At 48.8% G+C, this 16,494-nt stretch overlaps 1 protein-coding gene across 1 annotated transcript in view; it reads left to right on the forward strand.

Annotated features, from left to right (window-relative positions):
* Nucleotides 1–16,494, forward strand: part of SNTB2 (syntrophin beta 2) — a 53,384-nt gene that overhangs the window by 570 nt on the left and 36,320 nt on the right. The gene's annotated exons all lie outside the window — the stretch shown is intronic.

Below are 16,494 nucleotides of genomic sequence, written 5' to 3' on the forward strand. Positions count from 1 at the left end.
AGCTCCCCTCCCCGGGGCCGGCCGCCCGGTGCAGCGGGCCTAGGTCCCCGGAGCCAGGCTTCCCCCTGCCCGGAGCCAGGCTGGCCTTGCGGGGGAGGCACCGGGCGAGACTGGGCTCTCGGTGTGACCGTGGTCAAGTCCCTGAAGCGGGTCTGCGGCTTGCATGGGCCGACGTGTCTGTACAGCGCCTCGCACATGTGCCCTCCCCCGCCTGGTCTGGCCTCTCCAGGCGCTGCTATAAGACGGATAGTATCGCTGTTAGTGTATGTCTGGGCACGGAGGGTTGTCCGTGTGCGGTTTAGAGCAAACGCTGGGGGTGAAAAGAGCCTTTCTGGGTTATGGTACAGAATGATCCCCAAAGTGGTGGGATCTTGCAGGGCGGGAGTATGTGTGTAGGAGGAGGAGCAGCAGCAGCCCGGTGTTTACATCTGAGCTAGCTACTTGGTTACTTTGGCTTGGTCCAGCAGAATCTTGCTTTCCTGCAACTGTGCTCATTTATACCCCGCCCCTGAGCAGGGGAGCTCTGTTCACAGGTGCAGCTCTGTGGCCAGGAGAGATGGCCTGTTAGTGCCTGAAAACAAGCTCCTCCCGCTGACTTCGTGTGTGGTCCTAAACTGAACAGCTCTATCGCATGCAGTTTTCCTTTATTTGCGTTTCAAAGCTCCTGCTCTGTGGCATTTGCCCCGGCTGGGTTCTCTGTAATACAGAAGCAGAGCAGTGGGGATAGCCATTGAGTCCTCTTTGGAGATGTTGCTGTCTGTAGGGCTGCTAGAGTGAAAGCTCCTGTTTCGTAGTCTGTCATCTCTAAGTAGCCCAGTGTTAGAGGGGACAAGTCCTCACCCCAGCCCTTGTAGTGGATCTGCTATATTGAAGTGTGCTTGCATTCTTGGGGTTGGAAGATAGCCCTTTCTCATAGAGCTGGAAGGGACCCCGAAGGGTCATTGAGTCCAGCCCCCTGCCTTCACTAGCAGGGCCAAATACTGAACTCACAACCCTGGGTTTAGCAGGCCAATGCTCAAACTGGCAGTGGGTGCAAGTCCATGCCTGAGTTGTCTGTTGTTTTAGGGGAATTTATGAAAAGTAGCCGGGGAGCTGCAAACTGCAAGTGAAGGTGTAATCTGGCTCCTCCCTTCCTTTCTTAGGGGAATCATTCACTGCCTGGTTCACATGCTAGCAGCAACATCTGCTCACTGCTAAGCCCCAGCCCATGGTGAAAGCTTTAGTGCAATTCTAATACTCAAGTCTGTTGTTGTGGCTTTGCCTCTAGTAGAGATGCTGCTGCTATTCTGAAGTTGCTGAGTGGGCAGCATCTGCAATTGAACCCGCAAGATAGTATTTGTGGTTGGAAGTCCCTTATAGCTGAGGGCCTGTAACTGAGAATGCAGCTGTACAGTCCATGGGTGCTTGAGCAGTAAGGTTTGTGAGTGATGTGCACCAACGTCACCGGAACAGACTAAGGGCTGCAAAGCAACTGGCCAAAGTTTTCTGTTTGCATGGTGTTGGAGGCACATGCTGTCAGCTATTCAAAACAGTCCTCCCTTAACTAGAGCCCCATGCTGATGTCTTGGTTTTGTGGGAATAAGTCTTCTCCCTAATGGAAAGTTATTGGTGGCCTAAAACTTTTATGAAGGAAAGCAAATTGCAATATTAGGTGATGGATTTGAATATGTTCTGTAAAGTTACTGGAATCAAACTGCTGATTGCTTGTGGGTGGGTGGCATTCTGCAAAGAACATTGAGCTCTGGGGCTCACAGCTTGGGACTGCAGGTTGGATGGGATGATCTGGGACAGGTTCTCAAACTGGGGGTCGTGACCCAGGTTATTACGTGGTCATGAGCTGTCAGCCTCCACCCTCCTTCTCCTCCATCATTTATAAGAGTTAAATATAAAAAATGTTTTTAATTTATAAGGGGAGGGGGTTGCACTGAGAGGCTTGCTATGTGTGAAAGGGGTTACCAATGCAAAAGTTTGAGAACTGGTCTGGAAGAAGCTGGGTTGGCTTCACAGCATTATTTCCTGTGCCCTGAACATCCTGGCTTGGATAGACTGCTTATTTGTTAAGAGCCTTGTTTTATGAAGGTTCTTGCAAACCTGTTTTCTGAAGCAAAGCCTCTACATGCTGGTGCAAAGAAGGTGATGGGAGAGGTGCTTGTGATTGGAGGCAGATCCAGAGGCTCTTAAAAGAGGAATTTACCTGTGGAAAGCTGATGCAGCAAGCTGACCCACTGTTGGTGATGAGGGTGACTGCATTATCTGGAAGATTATAGCAGTAAGAAAACCATAAAGCTACATTCAGAAGGGTTGTAATTATCGGGGTGTGTTTTATTTCACTGTCCTAGCCATCCAGTGCACTGCTATAGCAGGCAGGCAGAATTCAGCTTACACATAATTTAATACTGTGAAAGGATTTGATTCTTGCTGGAGGTAAAACATGGTCCAGGTTTGCTATTCCTTTGGGAAGCTGTTTCCTTGAAGTCTGCATGCTGTGGTATGGAGATGTTGGTATTTTTAGAGTCTTGTCTTTTTATTTATTACACAACTTTGTGATTCAAAGGAGTTGAGAGCATAAATTATCTGCTGGTCTAGGGAGTGACTGTCATTAGTAATCTGTGGTAGCAAGTAGGGGAAACTGAGTAGTTTCTCTTCTAAACCGAACAGAAAAATGAATCTTAGCTTGCAAGATGCATCAGGAAAGCAGACAGAGAAACCTTGATTTCTGGAGAGGTAACTCCATTTTAAGCCCTACAGTTCCTGTGTTGAGCTGTTTGGGTAGCTGCAGAGCTGTGGAGAGCCAGAGGGAGTGAATCTGCTCTTCTACTGCCTTCCCTGGGCTGCCCTTTCTCAACGACATTTATGATTCTAGTGAGAACTGATGCCTGAAGCTGCCAATAGAGCTTCCTTTTAAAGTCCATCAGCGGCTATTAGCCAAGATGGTCAGAGATTCAAACCTGTGCTCTGGGTGTCCCTAAACCTCCAACTGCCTGAAACTGGGAGTGGATGATGGGATGGATCACTCGAAATTTCTCTGTTCTGTTCATTCCCACTGAAGCACCTGGCATTGGCCACTGTTGGAAGGCAGGACTCTGGGCTAGATGGACTTTTGGTCTGACCCAGTTTGGCCGTTCTTATGTTCCTGTATTCTGACAGATGGCTGCCAGAACAGGGGTGGGTTTGCAGTGTAGCTGCCGCCTCCGGAATCTACCGTCTTGCAGCAGGCCTGAGGTTGTCGGAGTAAATCCTGAAGTACTTAGAGGCTAGATGTTCTAATTCTAGTACAGCTTTCTAAATCCTCCCTGTGCTCATGTGGCTGATTCAGAGGTACCTTCTTCCAGTGATTGCTGCTAACGATTACATTAACCCTTTAAAATGTAAAGCCTGAAAGTTGCTGACATGTGGTAGAGTCCTGAGTCCTCAGTTTGCAAATTGGACTAGAAATCTCATGAGACTTTGCTGGGAGATTTCCAGCACTTCCTGGGCCTTTCTGTCCCAGCCAGTGACTGGTAATAAGAATTCAGTCCTGGTGGAAGTAATTGGTGTAAAAGTGATCAACATGACCAGAGACTGCATAATGATCTGTCGTGCAAAGCAAATATGACTCTAGCTCTACCATTATTTGACACGCTCGGACAAGAAATATAAAATAATCCAGCCTTCCAAGAGCTCAAATGAGTAATTCTAGGTGGATGGTCAGTGCTTTGGGACTGCCAAGATAGAATTGCTGCATATAATGGGATTCCATTCAGAAGTCAGTGTTGTAATACATTACAGTATCAGGCTGGAAATGCTGAGCATAATGCACTGATTCCCGTCGGGTACAGAGACGTGTAAGAGCTGCCCATAGGCTGTAGTTGGGTGCATTCTGGGCATTGGCAATGCAGGTGCCTCCTTCAGTAGCAGAATGCAGTTCAGCACATTTCCCATCTAGGCATTTGTTTGTTTTTGCTATGGTTGCCCACAAATGTCAGTTTTTAGGTTGATTTTTGGGCTGTGGAACTGGCTTGAGAACACACACGTTTTCACATACAGCACCAAACAGCTGTTATGTGGGGTCTACTGAGGCCATGTTCAGCCTGGACTGCATTAGAATTGGTGACCTAGAGTAAAAAGGGTATGCAGCCCATTACCCATATCCCTGAACCCCCTTCTGCGTTTCGAAGGGACTCGGTAGTGCTGCTGCCGGGTTGCTAGTTATAACACGAGGGGCTCCAGCTGGTGCACAATTGTTGTGAACCCCAGCATGAAGACTAGAGCTGCCAAAGGGTGCCGATTTACCCCAGCTCAGCTGTAACCTGATAATTTGAGCCTTTGAGACCTCTGGAGAGAGAGTCAGCGTTGCTCTGCAGTGGCTGGGAAAAGATTTCACGTCAGTTCACTAGCTCCAATCACAGTTATTGCTTTTAACAAAAACTGGACTTGTCACTTACACTCTCCATGGCATTACATTTCAGCTGATGGCATTGCAGGCTGGTCTCTAATTATTGGCTGAGAAGCAGAGAGAGTTTTCATTCAGGTCTTGTGCGCCAGACTTAATATTTCTCCTCCTCCATCTGTTCCCCTTTCACTCCTTGTCTCATATTGGAAGGTTCCTTTTATCCTCTTGTACAGAAGAACAAGTAACTGTACATTTTTAGAAGTTTGTACTGTACATTTCACCTCAGTCATAAGAGAGACAGCTCTGAGATGCCAGAGCTCAAAAGACAGACTTGCTCACTTTACAATCTGGAATGCATTACAAGATGCTTCTTGCTTTCTAGTGGGGATTGTAAATCTACTAGTTCATCAGGTGTACGTTATCTAGTGACCCATTGGTACATAGCTCAAGTGAGAGCCTCTTTGGGGTTTGTATATGCATGAAACAAGAACCAGGGGTCACCCAATGAAATTAATAGGCTGCAGGTTTAAAACACACACAAGGAAGTACTTCTTCACACAACACACAGTGAAGCTGTGGAACTCATTGCCGGGGGAAGTCATGAAGGCCAAAAAGGAATTAGATAAGTTCCTGGAGGATAGCCAAGATGGTCAGGGCGGCAACCCCATGCTCCGGGTGTCCCCAAATGTCTAACTGCCAGAAGCTGGGACTGGATGACAGGATGATTAACTTGAAATTGCCCTGTTCTGTTCATTCCCTCCGAAGCGTCTGGAACTGGGCATTGTCAGACAGGATATTGGGCTAGCTGGACCATTGGTCTGACCCAGTCTGGCCGTTCTTATGTTCCAGCATCTCTTATGTGGAGGTCTCATGAGATGTGGGCAAAGGGCAGTTAGTGTGTGGACTGGGTAACTGGTCCAGTCAGTAGGCTCATCATGCTCCTCTGTGCTGAGCCCTGCCAAAGTGGCCTTCTATAGAAAGGCCCCTGTAATATGATGATTAGATACCTGATAGAATCTGTGCAGTAGTAGTATTTGGGAACAAGACTCTAATCTTGGATGGACCAAGCACCGTGTATTGGCATATCACAGAAGTGCCATCGTACCAGGAAAAGAAAATGCCATCCAGCTGCTTTGTAAAAGCCAGAGCTAGTAGCTGCTGTAAGATGCATCCAGGGGCAAGAAGGCATCAATTAGAGGTGCTCAGCTGCTTCTCACGCTTGGGAGTGGTAGCCAGTGCAATGCTTGCAGGGATTGGGCTCATCTGTAGCACATTGCTTGCCCCTCCTTTGCTGGTTAGCTATGGGAGCTGTATAGAGAGGCTGCATTTCTGGGGGGTGGACCCATGCTGAGTGTTTGCCTCCCAGGACTGCCGCTAAAGGGAGGCTGTGTGTGAATGTGTTCTAGTGCACTATTTGATCAGAAGGTTTTCTGAGCTGGGGGATGGGAAGCTCTTCCACGTGTTAGTTCTAAAGCAGGCTCCTGGGACTTAAGAGCAGAGCTTCCAGGGAATGGGGCAGGTTAAAATTCAGCCTGTGTGGCTCACAAAGAGGAAGGAGAGCCGCAAGACAAACGCAATCTAGATACAATTCTGCATGTTCCTCAGCTTTCCCTGCCCAAATCTCGCTGCTTTGCTGGCAGCCCCCAGGGATGAGGGTTTTCCGTGGAGGGGATAGTGGGGAACAAGCTGCAGCTTTTCTAAGACATGTTGGCAACCCCATGTCTCTAGTCACCTCTGGCCATGAGGGATGCTAGGGGAGCAAGGGCTGGTCTTCGCTGAGGCATTGGCTCATGGTATAATGCAAGTGCTCCTAGTGCCGCTGGTCCCGCGCCTACGGTGGAGCTTCCGGAGTCATGCCTGCGGGAGGTCCACACGAGCCGCGGGACCAGCGCACCCGCCACAGTCATGCCTGCGGGAGGTCCGGTTGTCCCGCGGCTCCGTTGGACCTCCCGCAGGCATGACTGCGGAAGGTCCGCCGGACCCGCCTGCTGCCCTCCCGTTAAAATGCCGCCCCACGCGCGCGCTTGGCGCGCTGGGGTCTGGAGCCGGCCCTGCTTGAGCTAACACTGTCCTGAAGAGAAGCCCTAAGAGCCTGTCCTTCACTGCAAAAAAAAAAAGGGGTGTTCTTGATCTTGACTTGGGTTAAATAGCAGTGAAGGCACAGCAGTTCTGCCTCTGACTCAGGTTGTATGCAGTGTAGTTGTAACCATGTTGGACCCAGAATGTTAGAGAGATTTTTGTCTCTAACTCAAGTTAGCAGCTCAAATGCAACCATGGGGGCTGCCCTGTAGGCTTCTATCAAGCTGCAGTGTTGCCATGTCTTCACTGCTGTTTTAACCCAAGTCAAGAGCACTGCATTTTTCTGCAGTGAAGACATAGCCCAAGTCTTTCTTCTCCCCTTCCCAGCAGATTGTGGGTAGGCCTATCTTCCCTGTAATGGAGTGTTAACAGCAGAGGGGCGAGGTCTCCTCTGTGACCATTACTCCTGTGGTTAATGCAGCGCTGAGCAACGCTGGCTACTGATGGAGGTGAAATGGATGCTGTGCTCACTCTGAGGCCTGGTTCCTGATGGTTCTGCAGACATGGGAAGAGGGTGGAAGATGGGCGCACAGGTAGTGCTCCGGATTGAAAGCAGAATGTGAATCAAGGCCCTGGTTCCTCTTTGTTGTTCCAGCTATTGTCTAGTGTTGTCTCTGACCTTTTTGGCTGCCTTTAACCGTGAATAGAGGACATGGTTCAGGAGCTTGGAATGCTAGTGTCATGAGGCTCTGCAGCAGGAAGAGCCATGTAGTGTCACTCTAGTCCCCATGAAGGTTAGCCTTGTTGGTATACTGCAGATATACTAGCAAAATCCTCCCATTTTTGTATTGGCTTCTGCAGCTTTGACCACTGAGGGTATGTAATCAACTAAGCATGACAAGTGTTCTAAGGAATCTAAAAGTACCAGGGGTGAAGTTCAGAGGCTCCTCCTTGCAGGCTGTGGCAGTACTGAAAAGTGGCACTGAGAGTTCTCTATACTTTGTCTCCTGGATATGTTTCCTGCCTGGCAAAGCCACGTGCCAAGGCCCCCTAGCCATGTTGCCCAGAGAGTAACGTGCTGCACAGTCTTCCCTGCAGGGTTCTGCAGTTGATACTGCTTTAGAGAGCTTGGTCAGCTAACTGCTTAAAAGAAACTGCCCTGATGATGCCCCCTTCCTTCCCCCCCCAGATCTCCTACCTGCTGAGGCTCAGTATCTTCAAATCTTCCTTGTTCCCTTTAGTGCTAACTGTTGCTGTCTTTGTGCTTGTGTGCCACCTTGTTAACTAGCTGCTGGAGGGCATGCCCACTCATGTAGTTTGCCAGCAGATGCATGTTTGGCTTGTAGCCAGTGCTGAAACACTGCAGTTATTGCCGCGATTTGGCAAGTGAGTCTGCAGAGGCCTAATTCTTCTTACTAAAGCTGGTTAACAATAAACTTAGTGTCTGAATGTTTGTAACATTCTGTGTTCTAGGGACGACCTGCAGCGTCACCGTTAAGCTGTAGTATGGCCTGGTTTTACAATATCACTGCCTACCAGTATGAAGGAGACCTGTGAAAATCTGCTCCCCAAGCAGCCTTTGGGAGATAACTGACTCGTGGGGTGATGGTAGCAGTTCAGCTTGAGGGGTGAGAAGAGCCTGTTTTTAAGCATTTAATTCAGGACTCAGTAATTGGAATGAAGTAACTAACCAAGGTAGATCTGGCTCAACAGCAGCTTTTACAGCCCCCCTCCCTAACATCTGGCATGGGCAGAATATTCTTTCTGCTCGTACCAAGGGCCATTTAAATAGCTGGGGATGAATCAACCCCTGACAGTGACAGGTGGAGTTAGGGGTCCTCATCAAGGTCTGTGAGAGGGAAGGAACAAGTGGGGGGAGGGGTTAAGATCCTAGTACACTTGGTGGAGAAAGTCTCAGCCCTAAGGCAGCTTCCATTGCATCAGGGGATAGAGCTAACCTGGGTTTCAAAACACACATGACCACTTCCTCATTTGTTAAACTTTATCTTAATTCCCAGGCAATGAACTTTAAGCTGGAGTTGAGGTTGGTAGAACACCTTGGTAACTTACAAGTGGTGAACCCTACAGGAGAGCTGTAGCCATACACCAAACAAGCAGCAGAAACCCAAGACGTTCAGAGTTAAGGTGCAATTTAAGGAAGCCCAAACACTTGCCAGGACAGAAATGCACAGTTAAAATGTCCCCAGACCATATATCTTTCTCTACAGCAACCCCAGCCTCCAGTGTTTCCTTTGACCCTTTCCCAGCAAGGGGCCAGAGCTTGAGAACCCCTTACTCAAACAGTTAATGGTTTACAGGATCAGGGTTCTTGTTGTAAGGTGGGGTTTGTGGATCAGACTCTTCTGAAGGAGTTGAGAAGTTCAGACTGCACCTGTGGATGCCTTAACTTTGGAGAAGTCAATGTCCTGTTGCAGCGTGCATACCATGGCACCTTCCCACTTTCCTACTGTCTCTTCCCACAAGCTTTAAAGAGCCTGGGGTCTGTGGAAGTTCTGAGGGCTGTTCTGTATAATGTCACTAGTGAGTGTGAGGCTTTGTCACTGCACTAGCTCGTTCCTTTTGAGTAAGTGCTCTACTTTTCTGGCCAGGCCTGGCAGGGTTGTGTGCGAAGATGCACTAGCTCAGGAACAAGGTGCTTAAGGAGAACTAGATGATTGGTATGTGTGTTCCTTGTATTGTGGTAGCACCCAGAGGCTGCAGTCGGGGATTGGGTCCCGTGGCGCTAGGCTACAACAGCAGACACCCCAGATATACTTTGATTCAAGATAAGTAAACTGTTGGGAGTTTCTTCCCTTTCCCAAATGATCCGAAACCATTACAATGGCCAAGCTCAGGGCCTGACTTCAATTATTTTTACTTTCACGGGTATGACTGCATTTCTGGCTCAGAGCTGGCTAGCCATGCTCACCACAATGCACCTTTAAAATGGCAGCTGCAGCTTGTTGGGGTCAGACTAATTGACACAAGGCAGCTCTCACAATAGATTGGAATTAGAGAAGATAATGGGGCTGGGGAAGAGGATTAAATGAGAGAAGGGCATGAAATCCTCTGACGCAGGGTTTGCCTTGCTTTTACCTTGTTCACTTGAAAGCAGAGAAGGAGTTTCTCTCTCGAAGTACAGGTGTGTTTAGTGTGTGTAGTGTAGGAGGGAGGAATAATTCATTGGGCTACCAGTCATTATTGCTCCCAGCTGACAGCAGTGTCACTGCTGAATGCCTTTGTCCTGGAGTTTAGCAGGTGAGTGGCTTTGGTGTCTTCCAAGCATTGCACTAAAGGAGGGCATGGCCAAGGCTGCTTCAGAACCACTCTCCTGAAAGTGCAGCCATCTGCCTTGCTGCAGTAGTGAGAGAGCCAACAGCTGCATAGACCAGTCTCTGGCTTTTGCAGCTTTATATTAGTATGTCAGTAAGCTCTCTGAGCTTCCTTCTGGACCTGCTCTGGGGGTCTGCTGCTCGCCAGCGCTTCCAGGTTGGTGCTGGACTTAAACCTGCATTGAATGCTGCTGGCAATCATAGATTATTAGGTTGGAAGGGACCTCAGGAGATCATCTAGTCCAACCCCTGCTCAAAGCAGGGCAAATCCCCAGACAGTTTTTTTTTATTTTTTTTTACCCCCATTCCCTAAATGGGCCCCCTCAAGGATTGAACTCACAACCCTGGGTTTAGCAGGCCAATGCTCCAACCACTGAGCTATCCTTCCCCCAGACTGCAGAGCACTTGTCTTTCTGTGACCATCACTAGCTCACCCCACCCTTCCTCTCTGGTGATGTTTCCTCTGCTGGTGTCAGACTACTGGGCTGACCCTTGCTGAACCAGATGGTGCTCTAATTTCTTATGAGCAGATGCAGGCATCAGGCCTGATATTCCCCAGGGAGCAGTGGATTGACTGGCCTCAGAAGTAGGAGGAGGAAGGGGCGCATATATGGCAAAATGGTCTCTCTCTCATAATTAGAGAGCGCATATGGCATCTGTTCATATCACTGAAATGAGTCCAGAATCTTTTGTCCAGATGTCCAGCCAGCATATCAGGGGAGAGAAGCACATCTTGTCTGCAGAAGGATGCACTTGTGTGGGGGAAGATCAGTCTTCTCGAAATGTCTCCTGCATTCTTGTCTCCTCCGTTTGGGTTCTTGTTAACACATTCCTGTTTAGTCACCTTTGCCATCTACAATGCAGCCAGTGCCCTGTAGTTCCTGTAGGCTATGACCTCCAGTGTTTGAGTAGTCCCATATATTCCCACTCTGGGAACAGTTCAAAACACCAGACTGCTTGGGTAGTTGTCCCATGGATTTTCACCTTTTGAAGAGCTTTGTTCATACAGAGCAATAGCTGGGGCTAGTGCCTGACTGTCGGGGCTTTACGGCTTGAGGCATGCAGCAGAGATTTCGATGGGTTCGTTAGGTAGATGTTTAACTAGTCTCGCACCACGTCAAGTTATGATTGGTTCAGAGTAGCTCATATGTGGGGTGGTATTTAGTCACTGGGGGGATCTTGGTCACTGGTTTCCTGCTTTCCTTTACTCCTTATCCTTTTGGCTAATTCCCTTTCCAAAGCCTATCAATGGTCCACCTGGTATTGGGCCCTCCCCCCCCCCCAGTTAGAAAAGTGGCATTGTGCAAAGTTCTCCCTGAAAACCTGAGAGTTCCCTCCAACACAAAGTATATCACAATGCTTGATTCTGCCTTTTTTAAATGAGGTTAAAAATCCAACCAGCCTTGGCAAATCTTCCTTCATTTATGCTGCAAAAATAAGCATGTGGAAAAGCTGCTGAGGCCAAACCACATTACTCCATGGTGTATTCTTGGCTATGTGGCTAGGAAAAAGCCTGTTCTTACTGTGTCTTAGTTTAGTGGCCTAGCAGAAGTAAAACATAGGTGTTTAATACTGTTACAGCATGGCCCTTGTTGTGCATTTAAACTTCTTGCCTTCGACTTTGCTACGATTGTTTCATCATGACTGTGTTTATAGTGCAGAGGCCAACCTTAGTCTCTTACGCTGAAGCTCACTTGCTTGCTGTGTAGGCAGCTTTTTCATGTTTGTTTGTATATTTTTCCTCTCCCAGTTAGAAGTTCTGTGTTCACTTTTGGTGGCTCCTTTCTGTATTTCCATCCATGCAGTTCATAGATTCATGAATTTGTAAGGCAAGAAGGAACCACTGATTTGGGGCTGTTTGCGTGTCCCAGTGAAATGCCTATTAACATCAGTAAAACAGGGTGCTAAGTCGTAGCCAATTCCATGACTTCAGTAGCTTGCACACTTGAATGATAACCAAGCTCCCAGTTTTGTCCCTGCTGGGATTGTGGGCTCCAGCTGTTACAGGGCAGCAGTCCCTCTCTCAAAGGGCTGTGTTGGCTTTTTCCTTTTCTGTGAATTTAATCTGTGAAATGCTGTAACGCATCCTTCCTCAAACACCACGTTAATCTGCAGGGTTAGAATCTTTCACTGAGGGTGGCTTATAGTTGAGGCCCAGATGTGATCCTGACAGCAGCAGTGTTAGCAGACATGGGCAGGGCACAAACAAGGCATTCTGGCCCATCCTGAGAGGGATGGATCTTTCAAGCTCTGATTCCATGCTGGGCATATTGCATCCGCTCCGGCCCTTCTTAAAATACATTATGCAACTCTTGAAAGTGATGATTACAAGCTCTGACTCTTCTCCTTCCCTCCAAGAACTGGTCATGTTACACCGCCTTTTATTGGTCCTCTTTGGCTCACTTTTAGCTGGGAGGAGAGCTGCAGTAATGGAAGCACCAGGTTTCCATGTGCAGAGGGGATGTTGTGCCAGTTGCTGAGGCCAACCCTTCACTGACATGGGTTTTCAGTTACCAAATTCAATTCTAGACCTTTTTAGAATCTCAGCATTTGTCAAAATGTTTAAAATGTTTTCTTTGAGTTCTAAGCGGGCTTGGTTGGCCTTTTCTGTAAGTACAGTTCCAGCTGCACCTGGCCAATCCTGAATGAGGCTCCCCCATCTGGAGCTGCATTTGGCAGAGTCAGATGTGATGAGGTTCTGGCTGTGCACATGCTTTGCTGCCATGTTCATAGCAGCCTTTGGGATTATCTGATCAGGTTAGTTTCACTCACTCAAAAATCATTGAAGGCTCAGCAGCTCACAGATTTTTCCTTTCCGAAGAGTCAAGCCTTTAGCCCTTCCTTGAAAGTTAGGGCGAGGTATAAATGACCCACCTGTGTTCCACCATGTGGGTTATGCTTTGGTGGTATTTAACTTCCTGACTGTATTGGAAAGCAACTTAGAACAAGAACACCAACATCCACATCTGGTGGCCAGCTGTGTAGCAGGCCCCTTTGCAGAGTTCTGGATTAGTGCTCCACCTCACAGGGCTCGCCCATCTACAGCAGGGAGGGGGAAGATTAAGGTGCATGGAGCTGTGTAATCCTGAAATAAGTGCTCTGACTGCCTGCAGGAGGCTAATATTAACTCTAGTTTGCTGCCCTCAGCAAGGGCAAGCTTCTCCTCAAAGCATGGATCTCGGTCTGTCTGTGCTGCTCAGTCGAACTGATCTGATGGGAGCACAGAGCCGAAGGGGAGGGGTTATTGGCTTGAAGCTCATATAACCAGATGAAACTTTTCTGCATGGCTTTGGCTCCTTTGCTCTTTGCCATGCTAACACTCAACACCCACTGCTCTGACAGCTTAACAGCCTCTGGATACAAAGCATGGGTCCCGAGGAGGTGGGCACGGCTAACCATGTCTATGCACCTGTCACAGGTAGAGACCTAATCCAGAGGTGGAGCTGGCTGCATTAGTGCTGCTTTTTCCCCTTGTGCAGCCCCTGGTACTTCATTGGCTGTGTAAGGAGATGCTACAATGCAGCGTTAACCCTCTGGTAACAGACTTTCTTCTTCCTGGTCTGTTGAAAATGTTACTATGATGATGCGGTTCTGGCGGGACCCAACTGAGAGTGCCAATTCAGGACCAATTGCTCAAACAGGGCAGTCACAGCCCAAGGCTGGGGTTTTTCCACCTCTAAGGCAAACCAAACCAGCCAGACAAAAATGACTTCGGTTTCACCCCACTGGCTAACCACAAGTCACACAAGCAATTTCCTTAGACACTCCAGTCTCCCAGTATCACCACCAGTGCCACTCGTCCTGGGGATGAATGGTTATGAAAACCAACACCCCAATAAAAGAAAAAAGGTTCTCTCGATCCCAAAGAATCAAGCCCCAGACCCAGGTCAATATACACATCAGATCTTACCCACAAATCACGCTGTTGCCAATCCTTTAGAATCTAAAATCTAAAGGTTTATTCATAAAAGGAAAAAGGTAGAGATGAGAGCTAGAATTGGTTAAATGGAATCACTTACATACAGTAATGGCAAAGTTCTTAGTTCAGGCTTGTAGCAGTGATGGAATAAACTGCAGGTTCAAATCAAGTCTCTGGAGTACATCCCCAGCTGGGATGGGTCATCAGTCCCTTGTGTAGAGCTTCAGCTTGTAGCAAAGTCCCTCCAGAGGTAAGAAGCAGGATTGAAAACAACATGGAGATGAGGCATCAGCCTTATATAGGCTCTTCCAGGTGTAAGAACACTTCTTTGTTCTTACTGTGGAAAATCACAGCAAAATGGAGTCTGGAGTCACATGGGCAAGTCCCTGCATACTTTGCTGAGTTATGTATCTGCCTCCTCTCAATGGGTCAATTGGGTAGCTGATGGTCCTTAATGGGCCATCAAGCAGGCTAGGCAGAGCTAACACCAACTTGTCTGGGATTTTTCCCAGAAATACAGCACAAATTTGAAATACAGACAGTATACAGCCAATACTCATAACTTCAACTACAAAATGACACAAGCATACAGACAGCATAATCATAACCAGCAACCCATAACCTGGTCTTAGACACCTTATACGACCCCCTTTACATAAGATTTGGTGCCACTACAGGACCTTGGTTGCAAACCATGTTCTATATGGTCCCAGTTTATATCAATAATGTCACAGTTACCTTTTGGAAGGCAGCTTTGGGGGGCTGTGATCGAATGCTAAATTCTGATCTAGCACCGTGAGAGCCTGGCTTTGTCTCATGCCACCTTGGGGTGATGTATTTGAGCCTGGGAATCCAGTGAGTAGTAATGCAGAGGGATGCTCCTTCAGCAGAAGTCTGCCCATACCTTGCTATCAGAACCGAGATTGGAACAGTCTGCAAAGGCTCTGTGGCCTGTTTTTTAAGAACTCCCCTTGTGTCCAGAGAGAGGCTGGAAGGGCCTTGCTTTAATGTCCCCTTTGCTGTTGAGGGGTGGAGCAGCACCTGCTGGTACTGAATTCAGCAGTGTCAGAGCTCGCTCTGAGCCCCTGGCCTGGCCTGGTGACTGAACCCCTTCCTGGCCTCTGCGGCTGATGGAGCCTCCTGACAACCTGCTGCACTGTGCATGTGATGGCTGGAGGTGGGTATGGCCTTGGGAAGCGGGAGAAGCTCAGACTTCTGAGGGTGACAGAAGTGGGAGAAGGTGTGGTGGTCATCGTAGGCAGGACTAACAGCAACACCTGGAATGGAATGGGCCAGGGGAGGGAGCGATGACCAAGGGTTTGAGCTGGAAGGACGAGTGGGGCAGTGTGAGTGATGCTGAGGCAAACTCTTCCCAAGGTTGGAGACCACCTGGGCGCTGGGGAAGGTGAGTGAGAAGTAGATAATGCACTGCGGTGCTAAGCCAGGACACATGAAGGCTAATGGCCTTGTCAGTGGTGCTCAGCGGGGCAGGGGTTCTGAGTTGGAGGATTCTTCATTCCTCTCAAGAGTTGGCTTTGGCTACTACAAAACTCATTGCACAGAGCATTGCCAGTAAGCGACACACCCCAAGGGCAGAGGTCTCCTTATCTGCTGGAGTTCCTGTTACAAAACCCCATTTTTGAGACATTTGAAACTTGATCACTGAGTGAGACTGAAACTTGGCAAACGGGCTTAGACCAAAGAGGTGAAATAATCTGTTCTATTAATCAGCTTTGCCAGTTTGGGATTGCTTCCTTTTAATGAGCATAAAAAAGAAACTGCTCTTCAAAGGAACTGAAGGCGTGGCATGTTCTCCTGGCATGTCCAGAGCAAAGGGCTGGCATTACTACTATAAGGCTGACTCCTGCACCTGCGCAGGCAGGCAAGGGGAAGTGGGAACTGAAAAGCCCTAGTATAGGGGTGGGCAAACTATGAAGGGCTGGATGCAGCCCCAGGGCCAGATGTTTTAATAAGGCCCTTGAGCTGTTGCCAGGGAGCAGAGTCAGGGGCTTACCCTGTTCCACGCGTGCCATGGCTCTGTGCAGCTCCTGCAGCTCTCATTGGCTGGCAACTGCAGCCAATGGGAGCTGCAGGGGTGGCGCCTGTGGACAGAGCAGCGCACAGCGCTGCCTGGCTGCACCTCCGCATAGGAGCCAGAGGGGGGACATGCTGCTGCTGCTTCCGGGAGCTGCTTGAGGTAAGCGCTGCCCAGACTCTGCACCCCTGACCCCTTCCCACACCTCAGCCCTGATCCCTGTCCTGCCTTCTGAACCTCTCAGTCCCAGCCCAGAGCTGCCTCCTGTACCCCAGAGCCTGCACCCCCAGCCGGAGCCCTCACCCCTTCCCACACCCCAACCCCCAATTTAGTGAGCATTCATGGCCCATCATACAATTTCCATACCCAGATGTGGCCCTCAGGCCAAAAAGTTTGCCCATGCCTTTCCTAGCATCTTAATGCTGCCGCTTCTCCTCCATGCTGGACAGCTCTGCTGCCTCAAGCAGTCCCATCGGGATGCTCCCTTAGCAGAGGGCATGATACCAAAAGCCTGTTCTTGCCCTCTGAGAACATGCTACTATCCTCGGGGGGGGGGGGAAACGAATTTAAAACCTAATGTGTAACACTTCTAAGCATAAATTACAGGAGAGCCTGGTATTGGATCATTCTGTATCGATTGTTACACAGTTCCAGCAAAATGCCAGAAGCCTAAATCAGAGGATCAGACAGTCTGGCTAATGTGTAGGTAGTTTAGAATCCCGACTAGTGGAATCAAATGGCTGCACAGCCCCGGTGTAATCCCTCTACTATTTATCTCTCAGCCCCTCTGCTGGCTTGTCATCACAACTCATTGTCT

This window comes from Mauremys mutica, chromosome 14, assembly GCF_020497125.1.
Source record: "Mauremys mutica isolate MM-2020 ecotype Southern chromosome 14, ASM2049712v1, whole genome shotgun sequence".
In the NCBI taxonomy this organism is placed as follows: domain Eukaryota; kingdom Metazoa; phylum Chordata; order Testudines; family Geoemydidae; genus Mauremys; species Mauremys mutica.